Source organism: Cyprinus carpio, unplaced genomic scaffold (assembly GCF_018340385.1).
Source record: "Cyprinus carpio isolate SPL01 unplaced genomic scaffold, ASM1834038v1 S000006610, whole genome shotgun sequence".
Classification (NCBI taxonomy): domain Eukaryota; kingdom Metazoa; phylum Chordata; class Actinopteri; order Cypriniformes; family Cyprinidae; genus Cyprinus; species Cyprinus carpio.
In genome coordinates, this window is record NW_024879251.1 from 1,157 (window position 1) to 10,729 (window position 9,573).

At 38.1% G+C, this 9,573-nt stretch overlaps 1 long non-coding RNA gene across 1 annotated transcript; it reads right to left on the minus strand.

The window, feature by feature from the left end:
• Window positions 1-6,454: 6,454 nt before the first annotated feature.
• On the minus strand, window positions 6,455-9,216 carry LOC122144168. Its single transcript, XR_006159580.1, has 3 exons — window positions 9,143-9,216; window positions 6,678-6,749; window positions 6,455-6,565 (listed from the first exon to the last, which is right to left on the minus strand). It is a non-coding gene; the product is annotated as an uncharacterized LOC122144168 (long non-coding RNA).
• Window positions 9,217-9,573: the final 357 nt, after the last annotated feature.

Here is a 9,573-nt window from a genome sequence, read left to right on the forward strand (position 1 = left end):
AACAGTAGAGATGTTGAGAGATTTGCTACTTGTCATTGAGTTGCCGCCTGCTTTCCATGGTAACTCCTTCCATCTTCTAAATGCGCGTCGAAGCTGTTCAACGCGCGCGCCCATCAAAACACTGGCTAATAAAGGTTTACATAGTACACATAAATTATAAACTGTGTCCTGACACTTCTGATAACATATTAAGCTGATAGTGGGCCCAAATAGAATTAGAATATAGGATCTATATAATTAAAAATAATATAGTATTTGTTAATGTAATATAGTTTTGACGCCAATGGCGTGTTACCACATTCATATTAGTTTGGAATACAGCTGTATTTTTTTTTTAATTACCACTATAATATAGTTTTTTATTTTTTAATTTTATTTTCAAAATATATTTCAATATATTTAACAGTGCTTCACATATATGTGAATATACCTTCCGTGATGGGCACATGCACGCCTGCACTGCGGGCCAAATTTCGATTGCTCTCTCTGCAACTGCCAAGTCTTCTACCCATCAATGAGCACAGAACAGAAATGTTGATGTTTTGGTCATCTCAATGAAATCCTCACGTCTGGCTGGTGAGTCATGGAACAACTGCCAAAGAGCCTCTCAGTACATCTCCCACCTTCCAACCTGTTTCTTTTCTCTCCACTTTGAAAGCTTCCATGCACAACAATATGCAAAGCACACAGTTTCCCAAATTTAGCAACTTTGATGCATCAGGGTCTGATTGGCTTTTGTCTTCTTGGAACAGTTTCAAGAATTTCCAATTGACCATAGGGGCCATCAAATCTCAAAATAGCGCTACAAGCTACTTTCTCTTCCGCAATGTATCACGCCAGTAACGGACAATAATATCCATCTGTTCCTTCTGTGCTTGTAGCTTTATTAAAAGCATTCATCAGAAAGTGACACAACATAGCACATTGTGCCTTCCTGACAGCTTCTTCTTTAATCAACTCCTCTTTGAAATATGGGCACAAGCCAAAGTGAATAAAAGGTAAGCGAGATTTTTGTTGCACCACATGCAAACTGATCGGCAATTTCACCAAGGTCTGGGGAACAGTTGATCTAAAAATGACTTGACACATCAGAGCTGGAGTTGAATGAGATTAGTGTGACCTGACCATTTTGATTACCCAACGAATCTCAGCTTCAAGCACAGCTTGGCTTGAAAAAGAACTCCCTTTGACAGTGTTGAGCTCCTTGCCTTGTTGGCTCTTCATTTGTATTGGACACTTGAAAAAGTTGCGCCTCCCCTGACAGCCACTTTCTACATCTACAGTGGTTGCCTGTAAGTCTTTGCTTTGTCTGCAAATGTCCTGTCTTCTGCCTTCAGAAGTCATTTCTCTCTCTGAGAAAATGTGTAATTTAAAAAAAAAAAAGTTTTTCATTTGTGTAGCAACTTTACATGGCCTTTGTCCTCGTTCACTTGTGACTCTTGTGTGCCGAGAGACCCATGTTACCAACATCAAAGGATTTCTCTTACCAAACTTGCAATATGCTGCCTTTGCACATCTCTCTCTCCTGATACTTCCCCTAGCCAGTCCCTGAACTGGGGATCTTCTTTCCATTCCTTCTTAAACTTGCACTGCCTCCCCTGACATTTGTCTTGCTTATTTCCTGTAATTTAAGATCAGGAAGTGTTATAAGATGCAATGACGGGTATAAAACACCTTTACATGTTCTTTAGCTTTATTTTTATTACCATCACTTTTGCATCCTATCCTGTTCTAATTTTGTATCCCGTCATTGTACTTCATTGTCTTTTTCTTTTTGGAAAGCACACATCTCTACATTTATTTTAAGTTATGTTATATACCTCATATATATTAACCAACTATTTAATAAAAAAATCACTAGTAATACCCATAGTTTTAATAAAAATATCAACAAAACAGTATATCACAATTGTATAAATAACACAACAAATTTAATGTTTTAAAATAAATACAATTTAGAATAGAAAGAGGAAAGGTAAGATGCTTTAAAAAATTAAACTATTACCACCAGCAGGTGGCAGCAAATAAATATCTTAATGAGTGAATCACTGCAGCCCACTCTATCAAACGATATCTATTCAAAACGCTTTATTCATTTAGGGGATGAAAAAATGACGGTCTTCTTCATGAATGGGTCATGAAAACTCAGCATCCCTCTGAACAGCATCCCTGAACAGAAGCGCTTTCTGTTACGTTAATTGTTTCAACCAGTTGTCGGCCAATTCTTTAATGATCAAGAACATTCAAAAACACTAATTTTCCAATTTTTTCCAGGACAATCTATGTTTTCTCTCATTTTCCATGTGTTTTCCAGGACTGGAAAATTGGTCATTAATATTCCAGGATTTCCAGGTTTTCCAGGACACGTGGGAACCCTGATAATTCAATCAAAATACGGTAAATCCTACTAAATAAGAAACAAAAATGAGTGGATTTAGCATCTGAACTTGACAAGTTTGCCCACTGCAGCCACGCCAGCCGATATTAGCACCATTATCAGTGGTTATGCAGGGCTTTTTTTTTTTTTTTCTCATCTAATGTTCAATCTGATAAAATGCTCTTACTAAAGAGTTTCTGCAAGTGTATCAGGAAAAAGGGTTTCCAGATAATTAATACTACTTTGTCAAAATTTTTTGGAGCATTTCTTGTAAATGCTGCATTTCTTTTATCGATCTGTGAAACTGTCGTGGTTTATATTTTGTTATTCGTCTGAAAGCCTGTGCCATTGTCACATGTGCCCTTTTAGTTTGCATTCTACCTTGTTTTCTTTCTGTTTCCTGTAATTTGTAGTCCCTTTGTTTATTGGCAGTGTTGGGAAGGTTACTTTTAAAATGTAATGTAATGTAACCCTGGAGCCCAAGACCGGCTGCCCACTGAAGCTAAGCAGGGCTGAGCTGCTCAGTACCTGGATGGGAGACCTCCTGGGAAAACTAGGTCGCTGCTGGAAGAGGTACTAGTGAGGCCAGCAGGGGGTGCTCACCCTGTGGTCTGTGTGGGTCCTAGCGCCCCAGTGTACTGATGGGGACACTATACTGTCAACAAGCACCGTCCTTCGGATGAGACATTAAACCGAGGTCCTGACTCTCTGTGGTCATTAAAATCCCAGGATGTCTTTTGAAAAGAGTAGAGGTGTGACCTCGGCATCCTGGCTAAATTTGCCCATTGGCCTCTGACCATCGTGACCTCCTAACAATCCCCATATCTGCTGATTGGCTCCACACACAGTAAGCTGGTGTGTGGTGGGCATTCTGGCGCACTATGGGAGCTGTCGCCGCCAGATCATCCAGATGGATGCTGCATACTGGTGGTGGACGAGGAGATACCCCTGACAATGTAAAGCACTTTGAATGCCTAGAAAAGTGCTATATAAATGTAAGGAATTATTATTATTATTATTATTGGTTTCACTGCATACTACAAAATACATGCTTTAACTGTTCAGGATAAACAAGGGACTCGGTGGAATTAACTACCACGAAAAAACAAAAGCAATCGTGGGATCATCCAGGAAACAACACAGTGTTCAGATTCAAGGGTATGTAAACTTTGTGATCCCTCTTATTTTGTTACATTTTATTACAATTTTGCATATTCTGCAAATGGTATGAAATTCCCAGTGAGCAGAACTTAAGCTTAGGATGCTTTTGACAATTCAAAGTAGTTATTTTGGTAATCTAAAAATACTTTCAGATGTAACTGTAATTTGATTACCATCCACTTAAAAAAGTAACTAATAAAATACTCAGCTACTGTATGTGACTTACAAAATACAGCAATTATTATCTGAACAAGTGTTTTTTTTCTTAGCTGTCATGTTCTCTTTTTTTCAATAGGAAAAAAACAAACAAACAATTAGAGATAATGGACGTTAGAAAACAAATGTGTCTCAAGGAAGCATCACACATGGCGGTGGCAGGATCATAAACCCATATGCAACCCATAACATCTTATATATTAACAATCGAAGGAGATAATTGTTTAATGTATATCGGGCTTGGTGGTTATTAACGAATTGATCCTTATCGGCTACATAGGCATGTATGTTGTCAATAAACATTCATTATGTACACATTGATTAATATGTGATGATAAAATGATATCCTGCTTATGCATACCGCTATCATAAGCCAGCTACGAATTTAATCCAGACATCTGATCATCTAAAAGTCCAAAACTTTTATTGATCTTTTCAGTAGTTTTCCTTATATACGCACAAATATTTTCATATATATGAAATGTGTAACTATACAAAACAAAGTGAGAGAAGTTTGTGTTCAGCTATATGTCAACTTAAGCATTAACTTTTGAAATCGAAATTGGAGTGTTTTAATAAAGCTTATTACTTGTAAATTTGTGGTGCAGTATATATTGCAGTATGTAGAAAAATATAAGATAACAATAACAATATATATAAATATATTATTTAATATAATCGCATTATATTTTCTAATACAGTGGTTCTCAAACCTGTCCTGGAGGACCCACTGCCCCTGCACATTTGCATCTCTCCCCTAATCAGACACACCCACTTTGGTTCTCGTAGTCTCCACTAACGAACTGATGAGTGGAATCAGGTGTGTTAGACAGTCCCTCCAGGATTTTTGCGATAGCTGAATTTATTGCAAAATCAAGCAAACTCCGCAATTTTTGCAAAAGTTAACAAATTTTCATAATTGCTGCAAATTTTCTGCAGAATTTGGGCTTAGACGCGTCCCATGACAGCATTTTGGGCTTAGATGTGTCCTGTGATGTCATCTTTTTCAGTTCCAAAAATGGAATGAACAGCCTTGTGTTCTCATCATGACCAATGTACAAGAGCTACATTGAATAAACAAACCAAAAAGCGTGCAGACCGTTTATCTGCTCAAACGGGCCTTTGGCTGATCTCAATCATGCGACCCTGAAGTACACAGCGCTGGGAGATACAGTGTGAAGAAAGCAGTCGAATTCGCCACAGAATCAACATCTCTGTTAAATCTTGTGAGAAGCATTCAAATTCAGCGCAGAATTCTGTTAAACCCTACACAGATATCAGAACAAACGCCACTGATGTGGAAACCAGGAGAAAAACATTGTTCAATAAACACAGATCACCACCGTTCACCATTGATTTAACATACAGTAGGTGGACAACCAGAATGGGTAATACGGCCATGTGTAGCATCCATGCAGCGTGTAAAAAAATCATTTGCAAAACTACCGCCAGGTGGTGCAAAGGGACGGACTGCAGACTGACTGTAATTGTAAAATGTTGGTTTGTAAACTGAATTGAAAGGACGAAGCAAAACAACAATTAACATTATAATATAACATTGTAAAATCCTTAAAAGCCATTAGAAAATTTACAGTGAGGTTAATTTCAAAAAACGTGGAATAGTCTTAGGCTACAGTCTACGCATCAAAAACTAAAAGAAAGACCTTATGCATGCCTTGTTATGCCCTGACGACACACATATATATATATATATATATATATATATTAGTGCACATGCTTTTCTTCGATCATGATATATGATTTTTGGATCGTGAATCGCCGATCTTGGACAGTAATCGATTTAAAATGCTAAGAAGCTGAATAATTGGCGATTTCTATAGCGATTCAATGCTTTCAAAATATATACACATTAAATTACCACACGCACAAATTAATGGAGATCTTTAACAGTGTAAGCGTGCCTCGTGTCTATCCTTCACATGCTCCACTTTTTACAGCTCGAGACTGTCACAGGATTGCGCTCGCGCTCCGTTCGTCTCACTGCAGCTGATGTGTGATGTGATCGAGTGTTTTTTAAATGCTTCAAATTATATTTACCATTACGAACGACTCTAATAAAAGTACATTTTATCAGATGTAATATATTTATTACATCTATAAGACGTCTGCTAAAGATCTGGGAATCATCTGCTGTGTGCTATGATAAACGTCTCAGAAGCAGTTTAACATGCATTCTAATAAATGTTTTTTTGACATCTGACAGGAAACATCTTAGAGACGTATTGCAGATGAACAAGCACTCTTAAAAATACATCTTGAATATGTAAATGCAGACATTAAATAGACGTCTCTGCGATGTACATGTGTGATTAGGGTGAATGCTTTATTGTCAGGTGCTGGTGCCACCTTCTGTAGAACTTAATGGCACCTGGTGCTGGTGTCCTCAACGTTAGTCGGTAGACCTACAGTGGTTCTGGAAGTCAGAAAATCATAACAGTGTTAGAAGAATGTTGTCTATGGTATATTTTCACTGCAAAACAATAAGAAAATGCTACAAATATCCCCACAAATTTTGAGAAAAGCTGCAGCAAAATCGGTAATTTTAGGCCGCAAAAATCTGAAAAAAGTTCTGTGAAATCCTGGAGGGACTGATTAGATGAAGGACACATACAAAAGGTGCAGGGCAGGGGGTCCTTCAGGACAGGTTTGGGAACCACTGTTCTAATACATTCCCATATATTTTGTTTCATAAGGTAACAGCCCACTTATTCATATTTATTTGGATTCACTGTATTGTGGAGGAGTGTCTGCAGGCTGATGATGAATGGAAGAGCTGCTTGCCACAGTTGTCTGCAAAAAAAAAAAAACTTTTATACATACATACACATATATAATTTTTCTTTTTTCTTTTGACTACCATTTTACTTAAATTCAATTAAAATGGGAACCAAACCTTTCTTACCTCTGAGATGTTAAGATCATGAAAACGCGTGAAATCAGAGGACTGTGGTGATAAAACCTGCGCAAACTGCACCTATGGTTTTAAAAAAAAAAAACACATGTAGTGTTTAATTCCTTCTTACTGTGAGATGTCATAAATGTAATAACACCAGCAGACAGTTTCAGTATTACAGTTTCAGTAGCTGAATACAAATGCAGGAGGAAGAAGATAAATGTTCCAAAAGACTTTAATCCGACACACAGGTAGAAGTAATCCTGATGAGTCTGGACAATTAAACACAAATAACTGAACTTAAGTCATGGAGATAATGAGACACAAACACCTAAACATAATGATGAAATCAAATCAGTAAACATGACACCAAACTAACTAGTGCAGGAACGCAAACAGAGCCCAAACTGTGAAGGAGTGTGACAGTACCCCTCCTGAGGGTAGACAGATGGACAACCGGGAGGAGGACAACAAACTAATCCAGGAAGGTGCAGGTGGCTGGATTGGAGTTACCCTGAGATAATCGGTGTGTTCATGGGTTGGTTTAAAAAGGGGCTATGTATTGATACTCAAACCCATGATCAGCCACGCAACAATTGGCTGGCGGCAAGACAGCAACGTAATGACATCATATAAGCAAAAATTTTTCAGTGAGTAAAACTGTCTGTGTCTATAGTATCTAAGACTACACAACATTATTATATTATCTTTAAATTAATTTTTTAAATGATTATTATTTTAAATTATTTGTCCCTGTATCAGTAGGATACTCTTGTAATAAAGTAAGCGGTGGCTGGGACAGATAGACCCGTGTTTAAATGTGAGTTCGGCTCATTGGTTCACCACATGGTCATATTTATAATTTCTGAATTATTTTGTGTCCTCCACATAGTATTTTGAGGTTTACGTCTAAACCCGATTAACGCTTTTTTTGCATTTATAGTTTTTACTACTTACACAATTATTTCAAGTACAGGTGCATCTCAGTAAATTAGAATGTCGTGGAACCGTTCATTTCAGTAATTCAATTCAAACAAAAACACCCACCATTCACTATCTCAACAAATTAGAATATGGTGACATGCCAATCAGCTAATCAACTCAAAAACACCTGCAACCTGGCTAACAATCATGGGGATGACAGTTGTCCAGAAACAATCATTGACACCCTTCACTAGGAGGGTAAGCCACAAACATTCATTGCCAAAGAAGCTGGCTGTTCACAGAGTGCTGTATCCAGCATGTTAACAGAAAGTTGAGTGGAAGGAAATAGTGTGGAAGAAAAAGATGCACAACCTACAGCGAGAAGCGCAGCCTTATGAAGGATTGTCAAGCAAAATCCATTCAAGAATTTGAGTGAACTTCACAAGGAATGAACTGAGGCTGGGGTCAAAGGCATCAAGAGCCACTACATACAGTTACGTGTCAAGGGGCTTTGCTGAACCACAGACAACGTCAGAGGACAATCTTACCTGGACTAAGGGAGAAGAAGAACTGGGACAGCTTGCCCAGTGGTCCAAAGTCCTCTTTTCAGATGAGAGCAAGTTTTATATTACATTTGGAAAACCAAGGTCCTAGAGTCTGGAGGATAGGGTGGAGAAAGCTCATAGCCCAAGTTGCTTGAGTACCAGTGTTAGAGTTTCCACAGTCTGTGATGATTTGGGGTGCAATGTCATCTGCTGGTGTTGGTCCATTGTGTTTTTTGAAAACCAAGTCACTGCACCCGTTTACCAAGAAATTTCTGGTCAGCACTTCATGCTTCCTTCTGCTGCTGACCAGCTTTTTGAAGATGCTGATTTCATTGGATTTCCAGCAGAATTTGGCACCTGCCCACACTGCCGAAAGCACCAAAAGTTGGATAAATGACCAGTGGTGTTTTGGTGTGTTTGACTGGCCAGCAAACTCCACCAGACCTGAACCCCAGAGAGAAATCTATGGGGTATTATCAAGAGGGAAAATGAGAAACAAGAGACCAAAAAAAGTAGATGAGCTGCAGGCACTGTCAAAGAAACCTGAGCTTCCATACCACCTCAGCAGTGCCATAAACTGATCACCTCCATGCCACGCGCGAGTGGGGCAGTAATAAAGCAAAAAGGAGCCCCCTACCAAGTATTGGCGTAACATGTACAGTAAATGGAAAACATACTTTCCGGAAGAAGGCCAACAATTCACTAAAAAAAAGTTTTTTTATTGGTCTTATGAAGTATTTCTAATGTGTTGAGAATGAATATGTGTTAGAGTGAATTGGTGGGTTTTTTTGTTAAATAATGACCAAAATCCTCACAATTAAAAGAGAATCAAAGACTTAAACTACTTCTGTACTGTGTGCATTGAATTAGGTTTCACAATTTGAGTTGAATGCACTGAAATAAATGAACTTTTCCACGACTCATTTTCTAGTTTATTGAGCATGCACCTGTATATTTGATACAACACAAAAGTTTGGAAAGTTCCTGGTTTGACTCATTACTCACCAGAGAAGGAGAACTGTAGACACTGGCTTTACAGGCAAAATGCTGACAGACAGATGGAGATGATAAACTCGAACCGCGGCCGAGGAAATAACATTAATACAGCACCTCTGATTCCCCTGAAGGAGAGTCTGAGAGAAAAAGCATCAACATTAACACAAATAATCCATGATCAGTTTTCTACTCTCACACACTTGTACAATCAAAGTTCAGCAGGGTCCAAGGCGAATAGAGTTGCAACGATACCATTTTTTTCAGAACTGATCCGATCTGATACTGAAAATTATGAGTATCTGCAAATACCGATCCAATCTGATACCAGCACAGTTTTTTTTAATCAATTTTGAATTTCTTTACTTCTCAGTGTTGACCTGATCATCACTCTTTTGTGTTAATCACAATCTACTACATGTACACAACTTCATTTTAATGAA